Raw genomic sequence first — 23734 nt, 5'->3', positions numbered from 1 at the left:
CATTAAAACAGGGAGAGTAAAAACATGGATGTCGGAAGATAGGACAGAATTAAGTAATTGAACAATAAGTTAACAAAATTACAAACTATAAATTAACATAAAACAATAAATTAATAATACAAAAAACATGGATTATAATCAGCGGAAATATACATGGAAATATATATATATGGAATATATACAGCTGGAATATACATGTTATGTCAGATGGGAGGAGTGGCGGGGGTGAGGGAAAAGGGTGGGTTGAGGTTGCGAGTGGACAAGGGAAAAAAGAGAAAAAAGTTTGGGAGTGCGGGGAGGGAGAAGGGTGGGTTGGAGGGTGAGAGAGAGTTGGTTAATATGGAATCCTTCAACGATACATGTGAAACGATACATGTGAAAGGTTTTTTTTCCCCAAGAGTATTGTATGATCTTGGAGGGGAAAACAGGAAGAAAGCAAAGGAAAATCCCTTCCAGTATATGATGGGCCTTGCATTGTATGTATTGGCAAGGTTAAACAATTTGTTGGAAACAATTTGAAGTTGAGTGGCCTACAAAACTGAATGTAATTACAATAGTGGATTAGATTAGACTCAATTAAAATATTGAAAAAAAAAAAGAAAAAGAAATCCAAGGACCAAAACATCATTTGGGAGGGGAATGATTAGCAGTTCCCAGACAGGAAAGAGTCCCCAGGGATTGTGGTCTGTGATCACCTGCCAGTAGTTGGTTTGACAAAGCAGAGGGGAGGAGAGGAGAGAGAGATGCTAGCCTGCTCTCCAAGATAGCTGCTGGTTTCCACGTGAAGAGGCGTTCCTGGCGGGAAGCCCAGGCCCCACCTTTTTCAGATACTATATCACTTAGATATTGTCGTTCTGCCTCTTCTGTTAATTCCCGTGATTAATATTCCATATCTCTCCTTTACAGGCTGACACCTTGAAATCCAAAACACCAGACTCTGCTTATATGGTAAGAGAATTTGTGATATAAATAGAAGAAAGATATCTTCCCCCATATACAGTCTACTGTATCCTCTCATGTACACCATGGGATAGATGCCACTTCTTCGAAAGATTCTCAGTGAAGCTATCTTCTGCTGACCACGGTGAACTTGTCACCAAGGTCAAGCCTTTAAAATATCATTCCCGACAAAGACGTCTCAGATGAGGCTTCATCAGGGGGAATAAGAAAAGCTTATGTTATCAGAGCATTTTTGTATGTGATCAATGGGTCTTCGATGCAGCTGTCCTTACATATGATATTGAAATTGTTACTTTGTATCTGACTCGCAGCAGAGTAATTCTCCCAAACGCGACCAATGTGTCAACGGTTCAATATAGTCAGTGGAAGATAGCTTCAGTGATAACCTTTTGGAGAAGTGGCAGGCTTTCACTTTTGAGTGCAGCATTAATGAAGAATATACTATTCAATATGTCAAACACAATTTAAGACACTGTTTTTTTAAACTTTGGTGTAATTTGTAACATTTTTGAATCATTATTTAGTTGCTTATGTATCTGAAAAGGTTACATGTGAGAGCTGCATTATTGGTGAGAATGATCGATGTTAGTTCATATGGTTTTTGACAATTGTTCATGCTTACTATTTTAAATGCACTTATATATGATGTCCACATTTAAAGATATTTAAAGTGTATGCATTTTTTGACATCATCATAGGGGAGCCCTTCTATCCCTTTTATCATGTTTGTTGCTCTCTTCTGCACCTTTTCTATTTTCACTGTATCTTTTTTGAGATGGGGCAACCAGAACTGCACATAATACTAAAGCACTAGTCACAACATAGTTCTACATAGAGGCAATATGATATTTTCAATTTTCTTCTCCATTCCTTTCCAAACCATTCCTAACCTTCTGTTTGCTTTTTTAATCACCGCTGCACACTTAGCTGAGGACTTCAGCGTATTGTCCATTGTGTGGTATACCCAGGGATGGAAACTTTCAAAGCGGCGAGTGGACACACATTGACGTGTATATGTCAGCGCATGCCCAGATACAAGGCCATTTTATAATGTGCACACACATTATAAAATAGCCAGGGTGCATGCACATGTGCGCCCAGTTTTAAGGGTGCATGTGTCCATCCATGTAAATCGGGTTTCTACCTTGTAACTCAGGGTATTTTAAAATGGGCGCGCGTCCAAGCCATAAACAGTTTCACCAGTTCATCCACCAGTTCACCCAATCTACAGTTAGGTCCTCCAAAGGCCCCCCCCCCCCCTAGTTACCCCAGACCCTTTAAATCCCCCCAAAATGGCTGGGTTTTGTTTTTTTTAAAACTTACACCTCCTCCATAGCAGAAGTAAACTTGTGTGGCACTGGGCCTGGGCACGCCGACCAGGGTACATACGTATTTCTGTGCACATCTCTCGGCCACGCTCCACCCAGACTATGCCCACACCCACGCCTCTTATTTAAATTCAGTGAGACCTGCATGCTGTGGGAGATACGCATGGCAAGTGGGCGCCTTTTAAAATCTGGTCGTTGCACGCAAGCCCAACTTGTGCACACATCTCCTCACTAATGCGCCTGCCAGGCTTCTAAAATCTACATCTTAGTGAATGACCCTCCCCCCCCTTTAGTTTTCCTGACGTGTAGAACCCTCACCTTTGAATGACCCATCACTGCTTGCATTCTAATTCTGAACCACATCATACGGTGATCACTGGATCCCAGATGATCATCCACTATGACCAGAAATACTTCTCCACTGGTAAGCACTAGGCCCCTGTGGTTTCTGTTACTGGTTGACAGAACAGCTCTCCCTGTAGAGAATCCAGGATCTCCCTTCTTCTAGAACAGCGGTTCTCAACCGGTGTGTCTTGACCCATCATTGTGTCGCCAAGCACCGGCAGGTGTGTCGGGGCTCCAGGTGTTCCACTGCCCCTCTTGTGCTTCCCTTCTTCCTAGGTGTGGGGCTGAAGAATGGAGAGACGTTGCACGCCACCGTTGGAGGCCAGGCCGGCAGGGCCGAAGAGTAGAGAGACCTGTGAGCCGCCGGCAGAGGGGCCGAGGAATGAAGAGATGCTGTGCGCCGCTGCCGGTGGCTGAAGAATGGAGAGACCTGCGCGCCGCCACCAGCGGGGCCGAAGAATGAAGAGATGCTGCACGTCGCTGCCGGCGGCTGAAGAGTTCAGAAACCTGCGCGCCGCCACCGGCGGGTCCGAAGAATGGAGAGATGCTGTGCACCGCTGCTGGCGGCTGAAGAGCGTAGAGACCCTGTGCACCGTGGGAGGCGGCTGGAGAGACGTTGCACGCCGCCGGAGGTCAGGCCAGAGGTGGCTGAGAAATGGAGGCTAGGCTTATTGGGTCAAACAATGAGAAGAGGCTCCATGTGAGCTTGTGTGTGTGTGGTAGAATGGGTGCCTGGGTGCATGAGTGAAAGCTTGTGTGTGTGTGTGTGTGTGTCTGTGGTAGAATGGGTGCCTGGGTGCATGAGTGAGAGCTTGTGTGCCTGTGGTAGAATGGGTGCATGGGTGCATGAGTGAGAGCTTGTGTGCTTGTGGTAGAATGGGTGCCTGGGTGCATGAGTGAGAGCTTGTGTGTGTGTGGTAGAATGGGTACCTGGGTGCATGAGTGGGAGCTTTGTGTGTGTGTGTGTGTGTGTGTGTTAGAATGCATGCCTGGGTGCTTGAGTAGCAGATTTGTGTGTGTGTGTGTGTGTGTGTGTGTGGTAGAATGGGTGCCTGGGTGCATGAGTATGAGCTTGTGTGTGTGGTACAATGGGTGCATGAGTGGCAGTGTGTGTGTGTCTGTGTGTGTGTGTGTGTGTGGTAGAATAGGTGCCTGGGTGCATGAGTGGCTGTGTGTGTGTGTGTGTGGTAGAATGAATGCCTGGATGCGTGAGTGGCAGCTTTTTGTGTGTTTGGTAGAATGGGTACCTGGGTGTATGAGTGAGAGCTTGTGTGTGGTGGTACAATGGGTACATGAGTGGCAGTGTGTGTGTGTGTGTGTGTGTGGTTGTAAGTGACAGAGTATGTGTGAGCTTGTATGTAAGTGACAGAGCATGTATGTGTTTGAGAGAGACTGGTCAGGGAGATGACTGGTATGTGTGAGAGAGAGACAGAGACTGGGAAGGGAAGGGAAGTGACGTGTGTGTGTGTGTGTGTGTGTGTGTGTGTGTGTCAGAGACTGGTCAGGGAGGTGACTGGTGTGTGTGTGAGAGACAGACACTGGTCAGGGAGGTGACTGGTGTGTGTGTGTGTGTGTGAGGAAGAGATACTAGTTAGAGAAGTTACTAGTCTGTGTGAGACAGAGTCTGGTTGTGGGCCTTAAGGAAGAGGACTGTGAGGACAGAGCTTCAGCAGCCACTGCAGCTTCTAGTGAGTACTATTGGTCTGCAAGGGAAAGGAGTAGGAGAGTTGCTGGAGAGGGTAAGTAAAGGCAGCTTTTTAAGTTTATTTTTCTTGATTGACTGCCATTTTAATTATTGGGTATTATGTGATGTGTCTGCTGTTTTGAAATATTTTATTGATATTTGGACAATTTTTAATAATTTGTATGAGTTTTTAATTGTTGGATGTTATTCTGTTCATCAGGTGTTTTGTAACATTTATTAGTATAGTTTTACAATTATTTCTAAGTGGGTATCTATAGCAGCTTGGCTTGCTCTGTTTTCCTAATAGGAGGTGTATTGGTGTTTAGGGCCTGGTTAAATATTTATAGTGGTAAATTACTGTCTTTTCATAAGGAGGGGTATTGTGCTTGCCAGTAAAGAGAGTTTGTTTTGCTTTTACTGAGATGTCATCAGATCCAGAATATCTTTTTTTGTATGGTGAGTTGTACTGGTAATGCCCTAGTTCTGCTCTGCACCTATTTTTAGGGGTCGACGGGGTTCCTGAGGATGCAGAATGTATATTTACATTTTGCCCCATGACGGTCTTCAGTGTGTCAAGCATGTGAGAATCATCTGTCAGGTGTGTCCCAGCTGAAAAAAGGTTGAGAACCACTCATCTAAGGAAATATTTCTTTTCAGAGAAGGTGAATTCCGGGAACAGCTTCCTATAAAGGTGGTAGAGACAAGGACAGTATCTGAATTTGAGAAAACATGGGATAAACACGGGATCTCTGGGGGGAGTAGTAGGGATTGTAACTGGGCAGACTAGGTAGTCCTTATGATCTTTTTCAGCTATAATGTTTCTATGTTTTTAACAGAACCTCCTCTTTCATAGCAATTTTGTGAAAATCCTGCATTAAATCTCTATCCATTTCTTCTGCCTGTGATGGAAGTCTCTATATTACCCCAATATAAATAGATGTTCCATTCCCTCTTTCCAGATTGATCTACAGTGCCTCCTCCTTACCTTGTAAGCTTGCAGTTCTGTTGCTTTATTATTATTTTCTTATATATAGTGCCTTTCTTCTCACCCTGTCCTTCTTGAACAGACTGTAGTCTAGTATAACTATTTCCCAGTCATGGACTTTCCATGTACCAAATCTCTGTGACAGCCTCTTCCATGACTGCCTCTAGATCCAGGACTTTATTTCCCCTACTTTCCAGATTTTTTTTCCCCATGTTTTACTTACCCAAGGGCTTTTTTCACCCAACCTCCACTATTCTAGTTTATGTTCTCCTCTGTAGGTTTGCCAGGCAATCTGGAAGACATTTCACCTCTTCTGCATTGTACAAATAAACTCCCCTTGTTGGTACCTTTCATTGATTCAAATGATAGAAATTCATCAGTCATATCAAATTTCTAGTTAATTCCTCTGATTGTGTATGTAAAACCACTCCCCCAAATCCACCCCACCCCCCAAACCCGCCCCGAGTTGAAAATGTCCTCTCTTACAGTGGTAAATACATAGCATGTCACAATGACTCTCTCTCCCTCTCTCTCTTTCCCATGCAAACGCAAGGCTAACGTGCGTTAGTTACTCTATTGCATTCCGTGCTAGCAGACCCTCATTTCCATTAACTCCTCCTATTTACATAGTAAATGTAAAATTTGCATACTAACACGCATTATGATATTTATCGTACACGTTAGGGTCCTAACGCATTTTGATGATTGACCCAATTAGTTAGCCAGATAGGTATATCTGCCTAACTTTAGACCTGCCCTAAAGCATGGCCAGAGTTAGCAAGCTGGGTTAATCGGCTAACTCCGCTCCTCCCAGAAATGCTATTGCCCACACCTGGAATGCCCCTGACTTAACCAAATGTATTTTAGCCAGATAACTTGTTATCTAGCTAGAATATAGCCAGGTAAGAGTTTTAAAATTGAGATTTGGCCATTTAGACAGATAACTTTTCAGTTATCCATCTAAATAGCTTTTGAATAGTGGCCCCAATGATCCTTGGCACTCTCTCTGTGCTGTCTTGGATCTTGGCAGCTGGCAGAAAGCACACCTTCCAGGATAGCATGTCTAGTCAGCAGTTGGTTGCCTCTGAGTCACCAACCACTACTAGGCTTTGCTTCCCTCACTCAGTGATTGCCGAGTCTGAAGTTTCGAGGCTCACAAATTTCAGTTCCTCCACTTGCACTTCCAGAGCTGCATACCAGTTCTTCAGCTCGAGTGAAGGTGGGGTTAGGTGAGGATTCTGCTGGCTTTGGTATTCTGTGACCAGCTGTCATCTTGCGCTCCAGTTTTTGCTTCCGCTCCACTGGAGTTTCCATCTGAGAAAAAGATGGAAAACTAGCAAGCTGGACAAAGATTACCAGAGCCAGTAGAGTCCTCCTTACAGGCTAGGGGTGTGCATTCGTTTTGAACTTATATGTAAAACACTACTTTTTTTTTTTTTAACTTAAAAAAGTGATGAGGCGAAAACGATCGGATTTCCAACTTATTCAACATAGCTATGTTGAATACGTTGGAAATCGCGATCGTTGATCCTAAATAAAAATTTAAACCCCTCACCCTCCTTAATCCCCCCCAAGACTTACCAAAACTCCCTGGTGGCCAGCGGGGAGTCAGGAAGCCATTCCTCTATTCCTTTGCAAGGAGCACGTGATGTCCGCGTCACGTCGGAGTGAGGCGGCCGTCATGTGGTCCACAGCGGTTCCGCTCCCGGACCCCTCGTTGGACACAAACGGAACTTTTGGCCAGCTTGGGGGGGTCAGGAGGCCCCCCCAAGCTGGCCAAAAGTTCCGTTTGTGTCCGGGAGCGGAACCGCGGTGGACCACGTGACGGCCGCGTCACGTCGGAGTGACACAGACGTCACGTGGTCCACCGCGGTTCCGCTCCCGGACACAAACGGAACTTTCGGCCAGCTTGGGGGGGTCAGGAGGCCCCCCCAAGCTGGCCAAAAGTTCCGTTTGTGTCCAACGAGGGGTCCGGGAGCGGAACCGCGGTGGACCACGTGACGGCCGCGTCACTCCGACGTGACGCGGACGTCACGTGCTCCTCACAAAGGAATAGAGGAATGGCTTCCTGACTCCCCGCTGGACCACCAGGGAATTTTGGTAAGTCTTGGGGGGGGGATTAAGGAGGGTGAGGGGTTTAAATTTTTATTTAGGGAACCGGTGCACGTATGGACATAGACTCAACTTATGGAATTCTCCATATGTCCATATTGACCGAAATTGACCCCCCTTTTCGACTTATGGACTTATGAACATAAACTTTTTGTCTGCACATCCCTATTACAGGCATACGTTTGAAAATTCAACCATATATGTATATACTTTCCTGAAATATTTCTGTGCACTAAATAGCAGTTGTAAGCGTGTGGCAGGATATTTGGTGGGATAATTTTCAAAATGGACTTATGTGCATAAAATTGGTGTGCCTTCTGCACATATTTCCCAGCTCATTTGTGAGCCGTTACAAATTTACTCCTAAAATACTTGGGAATTTATTTATGGCCCGATATTAGGGGACTTTATACATTTAATTCCAGGCCTTTGCTATCTTTCTTCAGGGAGGAGGCCAGAATGGGGCAGGGTTTATTCGTTAGCTGGTTGGGAAGGAGCAAAAAAGTTGTCAAATGAAGACATGGGTTGATGATTTATGTAATAAATGTAAAATCTATACTGGTACACTTGCCATAGGCTGAAAGAACTTTGGAAAAAGTAATTTTAAGTCCTGAACACTTCTCTACAATAATACACACTTGCTACAGGCTCGTGCTTGTCATGTATGTTTGAGCTGTAAGCTCCGTGGAGTGGGGACTGTCTTTTACATGTATCTGTAGAGTAGAGTAGTAAGTAGTAGTAGTAGGCAAACTACAGAAAGGTCAGCCCAGTTCATTTTATTGGAAGGGGAAGGGGAAAGACTCCGAGATGATGGGATTCATGGAAAAGATTTGTTCATGTATCTGTTTTACTAGCCAAGAAAATATATTCTGCTCTGTTGGACTGGAGAGCAAGAAACTTGGGGGATAAATATAAAATTAATAGGAAGTATGTAAAAAAATAATGGATTTGTCAAAAAATAGAGTCAAGATGGAAAGTACATGATTATGTGGGGAAACTATAAAAATACTGTGTCCCATGACTGCAACCAGGTTCAACATCTGTGAGCACCATATCGTAGGCTTCATTCCTAGTCAAGAATGGGGATGGACACCAATGAATGCATGTGAAAGTTTTTTTTCCCAAGAGTATTGTATGATCTTGGAGGGAAAACAGGAAGAAAGCAAAGTAAAATCCCTTGCAGTATATGATGGGCCTTGCATTGTATGTACTAGCAAATAATTTGTTGGAAACAATTTGAAGTTGAATGGCCTACAAAACTGAATGTAATTACAATACTGGATTAGAATAGACTCAATTAATATATTGAAAAAAAAAAAAAGAAGTCCAAGGACCAAAACATCATTTGGGAGGGGAATTATTAGCAGTTCCCAGACAGGAAAGAGACCCGGGGGATCGCGGTCTGTGGTCGTGGTCTGTGATGACCTGCCCGTAGTTGGTTTGACAAAGCAGAGGGGAGGAGGGGAGAAAGAGATGCTAGCCTGCTCTCCAAGGTAGCTGCTGGTTTGCAAGTGGAGAGGCGTTCCTGGCGGGAAGCCCAGGCCCCACCTTTTTCAGATACTCTATCATTCAGATAAGGTCTTTCTGCCTCTTCTGCTAATTCCCGTGATTAATATTCCATATCTCTCCTTTACAGGCTGACACCTTGAATGCCACAATACCAGACTCTGCTTATATGGTAAGAGAATCTGTGCTGTAAATAGAAGAAAGATATCTTCCCCCATATACAGTCTACTGTATCATCTCATGTACACCATGGGGTAGATGCTGCTTCTTCGAAAGATTCTCAGTGAAGCTATCTTCCGCTGACCACGGTGAACTTGTCACCAAGGTCAAGCCTTTAAAATATCATTCCCGACAAAGACGTCTCAGATGAGGCTTCATCAGGGGCAATAACGAAAAGCTTATGTTATCAGAGCATTTTTGTATGTGATCAATGGGTCTTCGATGCAGCTGTCCTTACATATGATATTGAAATTGTTACTTTGTATCTGACTTGCAGCAGAGTAATTCTCCCAAATGCGACCAATGCATCAACGGTTCAACATAGTCAGCGGAAGATAGCTTCAGTGATAATCTTTTGGAGAAGCGGCAGGCTTTCACTTTTGAGTGCAGCATTAATGAAGAATATACTATTCCATATATCAAACACAATTTAAGACACTATTTGTTTTTTTTAACTTTGGTGTAATTTGTTAGAATAATATTTCATGTAACGTTTTTGAATCATTATTTAGTTGCATATGTATATGAAAAGGTTACATGTGAGAGCTGCATTATTGGCGAGAAAGATCGATGTTAGTTCATATGGTTTTTGACAATTGTTCATGCTTACTATTTTAAATGCACTTAGATATGATGTCCACATTTAAAGATATTTAAAGTGTATGCATTTTTTGACATCATCATAGGGGAGCCCTTCTATCCCTTTTATCATGTTTGTTGCTCTTCTCTGCACCTTTTCTACTTTCACTGTATCTTTTTTGAGATGGGGCAACCAGAACTGCACATAATACTACATAGAGGCAATATGATATTTTCCATTTTCTTCTCCATTCCTTTCCTAATCTTCCGTTCGCTTTTTTGATCACCACTGCACACTGAGCTGAGGACTTCAGCGTATTATCCATTGTGTGGTATACCCAGGGATGGTAACTTTCAAAGCGGCGAGTGGACAAACATTGACATGTATGTGTCAGCGCATGCCCAGATACAAGGCCATTTTATAATGTGCACACACATTATAAAATAGCCAGGGTGCATGCACATTTGCGCCCAATTTTAAGGGTGCACGCGTCCATCCATGTAAATCGGGTTTCTACCGTGTAACTCAGGGTATTTTAAAATGGGCGCGCGTCCACGCCATAAACAGTTTCACCAGTTCATCAACCAGTTCACCCAATCTACAGTTAGGTCCTCCAAAGCCCCCCCCCCCCCTAGTTACCCCAGACCCTTTAAATCCCTCCAACATGGCTGGGTTTTGTTTTTTTTTAAACTTATACCTCCTCCATATCAGAATTAAACTTGCGTGACACTGGGCCTGGGCACGCCGACCAAGGTGCATACGTATTTCTGTGCACATCTCTCGGCCTCGCTCCACCCAGACTATGCCCAACCACGCCTCTTATTTAAATTCAGTGAGACCTGCATGCTGTGGGAGATACGCATGGCATCTGGGCGCCTTTTAAAATCTGGTCGTTGCACGCAAGCCCAACTTGTGCGCACATCTCCTCACTGATGTGCCTGCCAGGCTTCTAAAATCTGCTTCTTAGTGAATGACCCTCCCCCCCCCTTTAGTTTTCCTGACGTGTAGAACCCTCACCTTTGACTGACCCATCACTGCTTGCATTCTAATTCTGAACCACATCATACGGTGATCACTGGATCCCAGATAATCATCCACTATGACCAGAAATACTTCTCTACTGGTAAGCACTAGGCCCCTGTGGTTTCTGTTACTGGTTGACAGAACAGCTCTCCCTGTAGAGAATCCAGGATCTCCCTGCTTCTAGAAGACACCGCAGTTCGGATGTCCCAGTCAGCATCCGGCACATTGAAATCACCTTGGCTGCATAGGGAAAGAAATTGTCAGCAGAAAAAAGAAAGGGATATGGCCCCTGGTATAAGACCTGGGTAAGACCTCATTTGGAATACTTTCTACAATTGTGGTGACCGCACCTTCAATAGGATATTTATTTATTTATTTATTTAATATATATTTCTATATCGGACTTCATATAAACCAGATGCAGTCGGTCCAGGGGGTGGTTACTAAAATGATCAGTGGCCTTTGTTCTAAAGCACATGAGGATGGATTCGAAGATCTAAACATCTATACCCTAGAGCAGGGGTCCCCAACCACCGGTCCGCGGACCGGGACCGAGCCGTGGGAGTTTTTTGCCGGTCTGCGGCGCCGCCAAGCACAGGCAGGTGTGTCGCGCGCTCCCGGTCTCTCCCGCTGCCGTTGCCGCCGGGCTGTCAGCACGTTCAAGCCAGTGGGAACGGCAGCGGTGCTAGAGGAAGCTGTGGCACCTGCGGCTGCGCCTTTTCTTCTTCCCCGCGCCGGCCCCCCCCTCTTGACCCGGAACAGGAAGTGATGCACGGTGCGCGGGAAGGAGAAAGAGCCGTGCCGCATGATAAAGTAGCAGCGGCGGCTGCAGCATCGGTCCCCGAGCAATTAAAGCAGCCGGTAATCGAGAAAGGAGTCAGCAGCATGAGCCTCCCGTGGTCGATGGGATTCTTCTTTCTTGGCCTGCGGGGGCTGCTGCAGCTCCCATTTGTGCTCGGGGGGGTGGGGGGTGGGAAGGAGAGGAAGTGAGTGAGAGAAAGAGAGAGAAGCAGCCAGCCAGCCTGTGTGTGATTAACTGGTCAGAGAGCTGATGTGTGTGTGTATGTGTGAGATAATGAAAGTGATTGCTCAGGGAGATGACTGATGTGTATGTGAGAGTGTGAGACAGTCAGGGAGGTGACTAATGTGTGTGTGTGTGTGAGAGAGAGAGAAAAAGCATGGAAGTGAGAAGTCTGGGTATGTGGGAAAGCATGGGCATAAGAAGCCTGGTGTTGTGGGGGTGAAAGAAAGCATGGGAGTGAGAAACCTGGGTGAGTGTGCATGCATGAGAGAGAGAGACTGCTTAATAAGGTGACGGTGTGTGTGAGAGAAAAAGACTGGTGTGTGTGAATGTGAGAGAATGTGATTCAGGGAATGAGAAGCCTGCGCACATGGAGAGTGAGCATGGAAATGAGAGAGACTGGTGGGTGTGTGTGTAACAGAGAGAAAGTGATTATGGGAATGAGAACCCTGTGCATGTGAAGAGAGTGAGCATGGGAGTGAGAAACCTGGGTGTGTGTGAGACACAGCATGGGAGGGAGAAGCCTGTATATCTGAAAGAGAACATGGGAGTGGGAAGCCTGTGTGTGTGTGTGTATGCATGAGCGAGATCAGGTGACTGGTGTGTGTGTGTGTGTGTGAGAGAGAGGGAAATAAAGTGATTATGGGAATGAGAAGCCTGTGCATGTGAAGAGTGAGCATGGGAGTGAGAAACCTGGGTGTGTGTTAGACACATCATGGGAAGGAGAAGCCTGTATATCTGAAAGAGAACATGGGAGTGAGACACTGGTGAGTGTGTGTGTGTGTGAGAGAGAGAAAGAAAGTGATTATGGGAATGAGAAGCCTGTGCATGTGGAGAGAACAAGCATGGGAGTGAGAGACTGGTGAGTGAGTGTGAGTGTGTGTGTGTGTGTGTGTGAGAGAGAGAGAGAGAGACAGAGAAAGTGATTATGAGAGTGAGAAGCCCATATATGTAAGTAGAACACGGGAGTGGGAAGCCTGTGTATGTGTGTATGGCATGAGAGAAACTGTTCAGGAAGGTGACTGGTGTGTGTGTGCCAAAGACTGTTTGGGAGATGATTGGTGTGTGAGAGACAGAAACTGGTCATGGGGGCATGACTGGTATGGTGTGTGTGTGAGAGACATGGGCACTAAGGAAGAGGACCATAAGTATAGAGCTTAGCTTCTACTGCTGCTTCTGGTGTGTGCCACGGCCTGCAGGGAAGGGGAGTAGGAGAGCTGCTGGAGGGGGTAAGTAAAGGTGGCTTTTTAATTTTATTTTTCTTGACTGCCATTTGAATTGTGTGATGTCTGCTTTTTTGAAATATTTTATTGATGTTTGGAGAATGTTTAATAGTTTTTATGAGTTTTTAATTGTTGGATGTTATTCTGTTCATAGCTGTTTTGAAACATTTATTCTGCTTATTAGTATAGTTTTACAATTATTTCTGTGTGGGGATCTATAGCTGCTTGCTAGTTCTGTTTTCCTAATAAGAGGTGTATTGGTTTTTAGGACCTGATTTAATATTTGTAGTGTTGCCTTTTCATAGATAGGGTTGCTCCTGTTTGAGTGTATTCCATAATACAGGTGTAACTGTGTGTGGATTAGTTTATGTGCATTACTACAGATCCTGGGAGTATGTTAGGTCGGTTCTGTGTCTGTTACCGAGATGAGATATTTTGCTAGCATGTAAGCGTTTGTATCGGTCTTATTTGTTGTGTTTTCTCAAGAGGAAATGCATTGGTGGTAAACTGCAGTCTTTTCATAAGTAGGGCTATTGAGCCTGGAAGTAGAAGGAGTTTGAGTTGCTGTTACTGAGATGACACCAGAACCAGAATATCTTTTTTGTAGGGTGAGTTGTATGGGGAATGTCATAATTCTGCTTTACATCCATTATTGTGGGTCAGGGGGGTTCATGTGGATACAAATTGTACTTTTACATCTAGCCCCGTGACGATCATGGGTCAGTGTGCCATGCATGTGAGAACCTATGATGAGTTGAGTCACATTCACATTATAAATGTCATAATTAAATGATAAGTGTGCACTAAAATCCAACCCCCTCCATAACCCCGCCCCCATATGACCAATGCCCCGCCCCCTGCCCCGCCCTGCTGGGCCATGGAAAAATGGTCTTGTTTGAAGCCGGTCCCTGGTGCAAAAAAGGTTGGGGACCACTGCCCTAGAGGAAAGGAGAGATAGGAGAGGCATGATAATATTTAAATAGATATTTAAATAGGCCAAATAGACTAAATGACCGACCCAGCCACTATATATTCATAAGTTCTTATGCTCCAGTTTTTTCTGTCCTTTATTTCCTGGCTACTCTGGCCACCAAGTTCTTTCTCCCGGTTATTTGTAACTGCGCTTCGGCCTTCCTGTTATATTTTATTTAAAGAATTTTTATTTTTATATACCGGGGCACGTAGCAAAACATCACCTCGGTTATATGGTTTTGTTCGGTTAACCCCTAAGTTCGATGTAAACCGGCCTGATATGAAGCTTGTCATGAAGTTCGGTATAGAAAAATGTTAAATAAATAAATAAATAAATAAATAAAATAAATATTTCTAAGGTTTCCAGGAACAGGAGGTGAGCCTCTTTCAAAGGAAAGGAGGCTCTAGAACAAGAAGCCTTTAGATTTGCCTTCGGCTAAGGATGTTCATTTACATGATGCAAGGCTCATTCTTTTGGGGGTGTTGTTTTGAGGAATGATTTACCTGTGGAGTTAAGGGAGCTTTCTGATTTAAAACTGTTTCGTATAACTGTTAAGGGAATTTAATTCAGAGAGGTTTTACGTAATTTTTATTGCTGATTGCTTATTGTTCGTTTGTTCTATAATAATGTTTTATGTGTTTATTGTAATCCGCTTAGTATGGCATCACCACTATAGGCGGAATAAAAGTGTTTTAAGTAAGTAAGTAAATAAATAAATAAATAAATAAAGGGGTCATCGGGGTGAAAGGGAGTAGACTCAAGAGTAATCTAAGGAAATATTTCTTTAAAAAGAGAGTGGTGAATTCATGGAACAGCTTCCCATAAAGGTGGTAGAGACAAGGAAAGTATCTGAATTTGAGAAAAGACAGGATAAACACGGGATCTCTGGGGGGAGTGGTAAGGATTGTAAAGCTGAATAGTTGGTGTGACTGGGCAGACTAGGTAGTCCTTATGATCTTTTTCAGCTGTGATGTTTCTATGTTTCTAACAGAACCTCCTCTTTCATAGCAATTTTGTGAAAATCCTGCATTAAATCTCTATCCATTTCTTCTGCCTGTGATGGAAGTCTCTATATTACCCCAGTATAAATAGATGTTCCATTCCCTCTTTCCAGAGTGACCCACAGTGCCTCCTCCTTATCTTGTAAGCCTGCAGTTCTGTTGCTTTATTATTATTTTCTTATATATATAGTGCCATTCTTCCTACCCTGTCCTTGAATAGACTGTAGTCTAGTATAACTATTTCCCAGTCATGGGCTTTCCATGTACCAAATCTCTGTGACAGCTACCTCATGTAAGCCAGTCTCTTCCATGTCTGCCTCTAGATCCAGGACTTTAATTCCCATACTTTCCAGATGTTTTTTGTCCCCATGTTTTACGTACCCAAGGGCTTTTTCCACCCAACCTCCAGTATTCTAGTTTATGTTCTCCTCTATAGGTTTACCAGGCTATACTGGAAGACATTTCACCTCTTCTGCATTGTACAAATCAACTCCTCTTGTTGTTACCTTTCATCGATTCAAATAATAGAAATTCATCAGTCATATCAAATTTGCAGTTAATTCCTCTGATTGTGTATGTAAAACCACTCCCCCAAATCCACCCCACCCCCCAAACCCGCCCTGAGTTGAAAGTGTCCTCTCTTACAGTGGTAAATATATAGCATGTCACAATGACTCTCTCTCTTCCCCATGCAAACGCAAGTCTAACGTGCGTTAGTTACTCTATTGCATTCCGTGCTAGCAGATCCTCATTTCCATTAACGCCTCCTATTTTCATAGTAAATGTAAAATTTGCATACTAACGCGCATTGCGATATTTATCGTATGCAATAGGGTCCTCATACATCTTGATGACTGACCCGATTAGTTAGCCAGATAGGTATATCTGGCTAACTTTAGACCTGCCCTAAAGCATGGCCAGAGTTAGCAAGCTGGGTTAATCGGCTAACTCCGCTCCTCCCAGAAAAGCTATTGCCCATACCCGGAATGCCCCTGACTTAACTGAATGTATTTTAGCCAGATAACGTGTTATCGAGCTACAATATAGCCAGGTAAGTTTTAAAATTGTGATTTGGCCATTTAGACAAATAACTTTTCAGTTATCCATCTAAATGGCTTTTGAATATCGGCCCCAATGATCCTTGGCAATCTCTCTGTGCTGTTTTGGATCTTGGCAGCTGGCAGAAAGCACACCTTCCAGGATAGCATGTCTAGTTGGCAGTCGGTCGCCTCTGAGTCACCAACCACTACTAGGCTTTGCTTCCTACACTCAGTGGTTGCTGAGTCTGAAGTTTCGAGGCTCACAAGTTTCAGTTCCTCCACTTGCACTTCCAGAGCTGCATACCAGTTCTTCAGCTCGAGTGAAGGTGGGGTTAGGTGAGGATTCTGCTGGCTTTGGTATTCTGTGACTAGCTGTCATCTTGCGCTCCCGTTTTTACTTCCCCTCCACTGGAGTTTCCATCGGTGAAAAAGATGGAAAACTGGACAAGCTGGACAAAGATTACCACAGCCAGTAGAGTCCTCCTTACAGGCATACGTTTGAAAATTCAACCATATATGTATTAGGGATGTGCATCCGTTTTCCACGTATTTGTAATCCGCAACTAATTTTGTCCTATCTGTTAAATACGTGGGGAGGCGAAACGCATCACGACTCCCCACGTATTTAACAGATTTATGTTTTATTCGGCGCGCCGCGATACGCACACTTTTCTTTGCCCCCATTAGCTGCGAGCTACCCAGGATTACCACAAAATGGCGGCGCCGCTGCAGTAACCATGCCAACCTGTCTGACCCTTTTCTGTGAGTCGCAGTGACTCACAGGAAAGGGTCGGACAGGTCGGTATGGATACCGGAACGCAGCGTATCCACGCTGACATTTTCTGAGCAGCACTGAATGCAGCCAATCGCGCTGTCATTCAGTGCTCTCTGTGGATTTTACTGACGAGCCAGCAGTATATAAACATCAGCAGGAGGAGCCACGCAGTTATTTCCAGGGATGCTGTGGGCAGGTGGGCTGGGTGGAAGAGGGAGCAGGCAGAACTTATAGAGAAGAGATAGGCTAGCTAAGGAAAGAAAAATATTCTTTGTTTTGCTGTAGTGCCAGGGTCAGCTACAGTCACTACTATTCCTGTTTCTTTCAAGCTGTTTATTTTGGTCAGACTCATCTCTGACTGAGAAGAGAAGCTGTGCTAGGTCAGCTAGCACTGACCACCATTTACCATTTAGGGTGCTGGGCTGGCTTGGAGAGAGATATTATTTTCAATGTCATCCATTTTTCTGGAGTGACAAAAATTCCTGCTTTTTTTAATTCCAATTACTTAGTCTCTCAGTGCACTGGGCTTCACTGGGAAGTTTAACAGGCTGAGTCTGTGCAGTCAAGTGCCCAGGGAGTCTGCCTCTTTTCTGCTTACAAGCAAACAGCTTCTGTGTGCACGCCACACAGCATGACAGTGGGCAGTGGACATTTTAAACAGACTTTACATTATTATTCAGTGGGTCTGTGCAGTCAAGCGCCCGGGGAGTCTGCCTCTTTTGTGCTTACAAGCAAGCAGCTTCTGTGTGCACACCACACACATTAGTGCACAGCCAGGCAGCGTGGCAGTGGACATTTTAAACAGACTTTGCATTATTATTCAGTGGGTCTGTGCAGTCAAGTGCCCGGGGAGTCTGCCTCTTTTGTGCTTACAAGCAAGCAGCTTCTGTGTGCATGCCACACACATTAGTGCACAGCCAGGCAGCGTGACAGTGGGCAGTGGGCATTTTAAACAGATTTTACATTATTATTCAGTGGGTCTGTGCAGTCAAGCGCCCGGGGAGTCTGCCTCTTTTGTGCTTACAAGCAAGCAGCTTCTGTGTGCACGCCACACACATTAGTGCACAGCCCGGCAGCGTGACAGTGGGCAGTGGGCATTTTAAACAGATTTTACATTATTATTCAGTGGGTCTGTGCAGTCAAGTGCCCGAGGAGTCTGCCTCTTTTGTGCTTACAAGCAAGCAGCTTCTGTGTGCACGCTACACACATTAGTGCACAGCCAGGCAGCGTGACAGTGGGCAGTGGGCATTTTAAACAGACTGAACCTTATTATTGTGGGACAGTGGGCAGTGTTACTACTCAGTGACATAAAATCCATAATGTCAGGGAAAGAGAGATGCAATCGAGTCATTGGGACTGGCAGAGGAGGCACCCCAAAAGACACTAGTGCAACACCACCAGTACAGCTAAAAAGGCAACTGTTGCAATCTAAACTCTTTGTAGGGCAGGGGTGGGCAATTCCTGTCCTTGAGGGCTGCAAACCAGTCGGGTTTTCAGGATATCCTTAATGAATATGCATGAGAGAGACATGCATACACACTGCCTCCGTTGTATGCAAATCTATTTCATGCATATTCATTAGGGGTATCCTGAAAACCCGACTGGTTTGCAGCCCTCGAGGACCGGACTTGCCCACCCCTGTTGTAGGGGATAGCAGTTCCATGCCAAAAAAACCGAAATCTGACCATGATACATCGCCATTGCCACCACTTGTTTCTGGCCCTGTAGTTTTGGAGGAGAGGGAAGGGGAGGCAGAGTCATGCCCGACAAAATGTAGACACCCAAAAGCAGCAGGGGGACAGAAGTCTCGACTAACACTTAGCGTTCACAAGGTAGCGCAGTCACTGTTAGCTTCTGATTCAGATGAAGAATCTTCTTGTGTGGGATTCTCATCAGAAACGGAAGAAGTAATAGCTGACGAATCTTCAGTTAGTTCTGTCTTAGCCTCCAGAAATGTGCAGCAGGGGAGAGAACACAGTGATATCGAGGAGGAGGAAGAGCAGTCAGTACAGGCACAGAGGGTGACTGATGCCCCCTCTGGCATTGCTTCTCAGGGTGCACCCACTACCTCAACTCCAGTGCCAGCATCCACCCCCAAGGTGTTAGGGAGGGGAGGATCACGAAAGACATCTCCGATCTGGAAACACTTTAAAGTGACGGAAGACCCACGTTATGCTCGGTGTAATTACTGTGCCAGGGATATTAGCAGAGGCAAGCAAATGGGACATCTATCTAATTTTGGCATGAACCATAATATGAAGAAGCAACACCCAACAAGATTACTGCCATCTGGGGATGGTGGCAGTTCCAGTCGGGGGACCCCTTCCAACCAGTGTGCAGTGGTAGGAAAGCATCAGAGTCAGCCCACGCCCTCATACCCTTCTAGCAGTCAGGCGGCAGGCCAGCAACCCCCTGACATGTGGCAGAAGTGACAATCCACCATGGAGGAAATGGGGTGGAGTGTGGTTACGCTGTCCCGGGGTAGGAGGCAGGCAGCCTCAAAAGTTGTAACCAGGAGCATTGGGGAAATGATTGCCCTTGATGACTAGCCCTTGCAGCTAGTGCAGAATGTGGGTTTCAAGCGTTTTTTGAAGGTCGTACTTCCAAATTACAAAATCCCGTGCAGAACCACATTTAGTAGAAAGGTCATCCCCTGCTTGTACAAGCAGTGTCGCAGTCGCATTCAAGCACTGCTAGCTAAGGCAGACGGAGGAGTGCATTTCATCTGCGATATCTGGACCACCATGAATGCTGCACACTCTTACCTCTCTCTGACAGCACACTGGTGGGACATGGCTGAGGCAGGGGCAGCCAGCAGCTCTATTACTGAAGAAGTATCAGGGTGGAGGTGAGCTTTACTGCACACCCACCTGACGGACCAGGCCCATACTGCAGCCAATACTCTAGCATGCATCAGAAAGATGCTGGAGGGCTGGCAACTACACCAGCGAGACAGGAAAACGCAGGCAGGGATCTTTGTCACAGACAATGGTGCAAACATGGTTAAGGCAATAACCAATGGGCGGTTTAAGAACATCCGTTGTTTTGCACACACTCTGCACCTGGTAGTGAAGTCAGCTCTGGGCTTGGAGTCCAATGACAAGGAGAATGAATACCTGCATAGGTTAATACAGAAGTGCAGGAACATAGCAGCACACTTCCACAGAAGTGTCAAGGCGGGGCAGGTTCTCCGACAAAAGCAGACTGATTTGGATATGCCTTACAAGCATCTCATTCAAGACATTGCCACCCGGTGGAATTCCACCTTTATGATGCTGGAGAGGTTACTGGAGCTGGAGACACCCCTTCATGAACTTTCTGGTAGAATGGACATTGGTGTGCAGAATCCCCTAGGGCATCATGATTGGTTAGTCATGAGTCAGCTGGTGAAAATCCTGCAGCCCTTCAAGGATGTCACGGAGGAGCTGAGTTCCAGAAGTGCCACCTTGGCTGACATCATCCCTATAGTAAATTTCCTGGATGAACATTTGGAGGCCTTTAAACGGGAAGACGGAATGACTGCTGAGGTGCTGCAGTGTCTGGACGTTTTGCAGCAGCAGGTGAAAGACAGATTAAGGCCTTTAATAGACGACCGCACATACATGCTTGCCTCTGTCTGTGATCCCCGTGTGAAAGGTAAACTTGCCCTACAGACCAATTGTCTGTCATTTGTGAAGGAGCTCCTGTTAGCAAAGGTTCGTGAACAGGAGCGCCATAGGCGGAGACAGATTAGGCTTGAAGCAGAGGTGGAAACAGCAGGCATGTCAGAAAGTTGTGCTGCTAGCCCAAGCAGGAGCAGCACTGTGTCAGTGACAGATAGTACCTCTTCATCCACGTCAGAACGCCCAAGGCATGTTGGCCATAAAGATTCATCAGTTGTGCTACGGGCGAGAGAGAAAGCAGCTGGATTGAGTGACTCAGAGCCCGCCCAAGCACAGGAGGAGTCAGCAGCACAGCTGTCTGTGAAACGGTATCTCTCAGAGCCGATAGAGAAAATGCAGACAGATCCGCTGGCATATTGGGCACACAAGTCCACTGTCTGGCCACACCTAGCCAAAGTGGCTCAGCGATATCTGTCATGTCCACCAACCAGTGTGCCCAGTGAACGTGTCTTTTCAATGACAGGGGATATCATGAGCCCTCACCGCTCAAGGCTGGCACCAGAGTTGATGGAAATGCTAGTGTTTTTGAAAGTAAACCTGCCTTTGCTTGGGTTTCCAAATTTTCCCTGTGAATGTCAAGATGAATAAAAGCAATTCAAAGCCTTGCAGCAGCTCCAATTGCCTCCTATGCTCCAGATAATATAAGCACTGCAGCATATGTACCTGACATGAATCGCTGTGCCTCACCATCAACTGTCCAGGCCTTGTGTTCCTACAAGTCTTTGACCTCGATTGCTGTGCCTGTTCATCCAGGCCTTGTGTTCCTACCAGTGTTTGACCTCGATTGCTGTGCCTGTTCATCCAGGCCTTGTGTTCCTAAAAGTCTTTGACCTCGATTGCTGTGCCTGTTCATCCAGGCCTTGTGTTCCTAAAAGTCTTTGACCTCGATTGCTGTGCCTGTTCTCCAGGACTTGGGTTCCTACCAGTGTTTGACCTCAATTGCTGTGCCTGTTCATCCAGGCCTTGTGTTCCTAAAAGTCTTTGACCTCGATTGCTGTGCCTGTTCATCCAGGCCTTGTGTTCCTACCAGTGTTTGACCTCGATTGCTGTGCCTGTTCATCCAGGCTTTGTGTTCCTACCAGTGTTTGACCTCGATTGCTGTGCCTGTTCATCCAGGCCTTGTGTTCCTACCAGTGTTTGACCTCGATTGCTGTGCCTGTTCATCCAGGCTTTGTGTTCCTACCAGTGTTTGACCTCGATCACTGTGCCTGTCCATCCAGGCCTTGGGTTCCTGTTTGACCTCGATTGCTGTGCCTGTTCATCCAGGCCTTGTGTTCCTACAGGTCTTTGACCTCGATTGCTGTGCCTGTTCATCCAGGCCTTGTGTTCCTACAAGTCTTTGACCTCCATTGCTGTGCCTGTTCATCCAGGCCTTGGGTTCCTGTTTGACCTTGATTGCTGTGCCTGTTCATCCAAGCCTTGGGTTCCTACCAGTGTTTGACCTCGATTGCTGTGCCTGTTCATCCAGGCCTTGTGTTCCTACAAGTCTTTGACCTCCATTGCTGTGCCTGTTCATCCAGGCCTTGGGTCCCTACCAGTGTTTGACCTCGATTGCTGTGCCTGTTCATCCAGGCCTTGGGTTCCTGTTTGACCTCGATTGCTGTGCCTGTTCATCCAGGCCTTGGGTTCCTACCAGTGTTTGACCTCGATTGCTGTGCCTGTTCATCCAGGCCTTGTGTTCCTACAAGTCTTTGACCTTGATGGCTGTGCCTGATCATCCAGGCCTTGTGTTCCTACAAGTCTTTGACCTCCATTGCTGTGCCTGTTCATCCAGGCCTTGGGTTCCTACCAGTGTTTGACCTCGATTGCTGTGCCTGTTCATCCAGGCCTTGTGTTCTTAAAAGTCTTTGACCTCCATTGCTGTGCCTGTTCATCCAGGCCTTGGGTCCCTAAAAGTCTTTGACCTCCATTGCTGTGCCTGTTCATCCAGGCCTTGGGTTCCTGTTTGACCTCGATTGCTGTGCCTGTTCATCCAGGCCTTGGGTTCCTGTTTGTCCTCGATTGCTGTGCCTGTTCATCCAGGCCTTGGGTTCCTACCAGTGTTTGACCTCGATTGCTATGCCTGTTCATCCAGGCCTTGTGTTCCTAAGTCTTTGACTTCGATTGCTGTGCCTGTTCTCCAGGACTTGGGTTCCTACCAGTGTTTGACCTCGATTGCTGTGCCTGTTCATCCAGGCCATACGGCCGGCGCCATTTTGCAAGACGGCAATACGGCCATACGGCCGGCGTCATTTTGTAATATGGCTTGAGTGCAAGAGGTCGTTCCCGGACCCCCGCTGGACTTTTGGCAAGTCTTGTGGGGGTCAGGAGGCCCCCCCAAGCTGGCCAAAAGTCCCTGGGGGTCCAGCGGGGTCCGGGAGCGATCTCCTGCGCTCGTGACGTCGGGGGACAGGAACCAAAATGACAGGGCAAAGGTAGCGCCGGCGCCATTTCAATTAACGCAGCCATGGCCCGAGAGTGGAAGATCACACCGGGACCTCCCCACTGGACCCCAGGTAATTTAAAACATTTTGGGGGGGTTCGGGAGGGTGGGGGATTTATTTTAAAGGTTCGGGGTGGGTTTTAGGGTTGTTTTAGTGTGCCGGTTTTCCCGCCCTCCCCCTTCCCCTCCCCCCTCCCCCGATTTACGATTTTTGACGATAAATCGGGGGAATTCCTATTGTATCGTGCCTCTAACGGTTTTTGACGATTTAAAATATATCGGACGATATTTTAAATCGTCAAAAAATGATTCACATCCCTAGAAAGCACACCTTCCAGGATAGCATGTCTAGTCGGCAGTCAGTCGACTCTGAGTCATCAACCACTAATAGGCTTTGCTTCCTACACTCAGAGGTTGCTGAGTCTGAAGTTTCGAGGCTTACAAATTTCAGTTCCTCCACTTGCACTTCCAGAGCTGCATACCAGTTCTTCAGCTCGAGTGAAGGTGGGGATAGGTGAGGATTCTGCTGCTTTGGTATTCTGTGACCAGCTGTCATCTTGCGCTCCAGTTTATACTTCCACTCCACTGGAGTTTCCATCTGAGAAAAAGATGGAAAACTGGACAAGCTGGACAAAGATTACCACAGCCAGTAGAGTCCTCCTTACAGGCATACGTTTGAAAATTCAACCATATATATACTTCCTGAAACGTTTGTGTGCACTAAATAGCAGTTGTAAGCATGTGGCAGGATATTTGGTGGGATAATTTTCAATGTGCATAAAATTGGTGTGCCTTCTGCACATATTTCCCAGCTCATTTGTGAGCCGTTACAAATTTACTCCTAAAATACTTGGGAATTTACTTATGGCCTGATA

At 45.9% G+C, this 23734-nt stretch overlaps 1 long non-coding RNA gene across 1 annotated transcript in view; it reads left to right on the top strand.

The window, feature by feature from the left end:
* The first annotated feature begins 906 nt into the window (after positions 1–906).
* LOC115076219 overlaps positions 907–23734 on the top strand; it is a 30940-nt gene continuing 8112 nt past the window's right edge. The window contains exons 1-2 of the long non-coding RNA XR_003852702.1: positions 907–948; positions 9051–9092. This is a non-coding gene — a long non-coding RNA (uncharacterized LOC115076219). The remainder of the gene's footprint in view (positions 949–9050; positions 9093–23734) is intronic.

Source organism: Rhinatrema bivittatum, chromosome 14, assembly GCF_901001135.1.
Source record: "Rhinatrema bivittatum chromosome 14, aRhiBiv1.1, whole genome shotgun sequence".
Taxonomy (NCBI): Eukaryota; Metazoa; Chordata; class Amphibia; order Gymnophiona; family Rhinatrematidae; genus Rhinatrema; species Rhinatrema bivittatum.
Note: the sequence above shows the minus strand (reverse complement) of the source record. Positions and strands in the feature narration are given on the sequence as shown.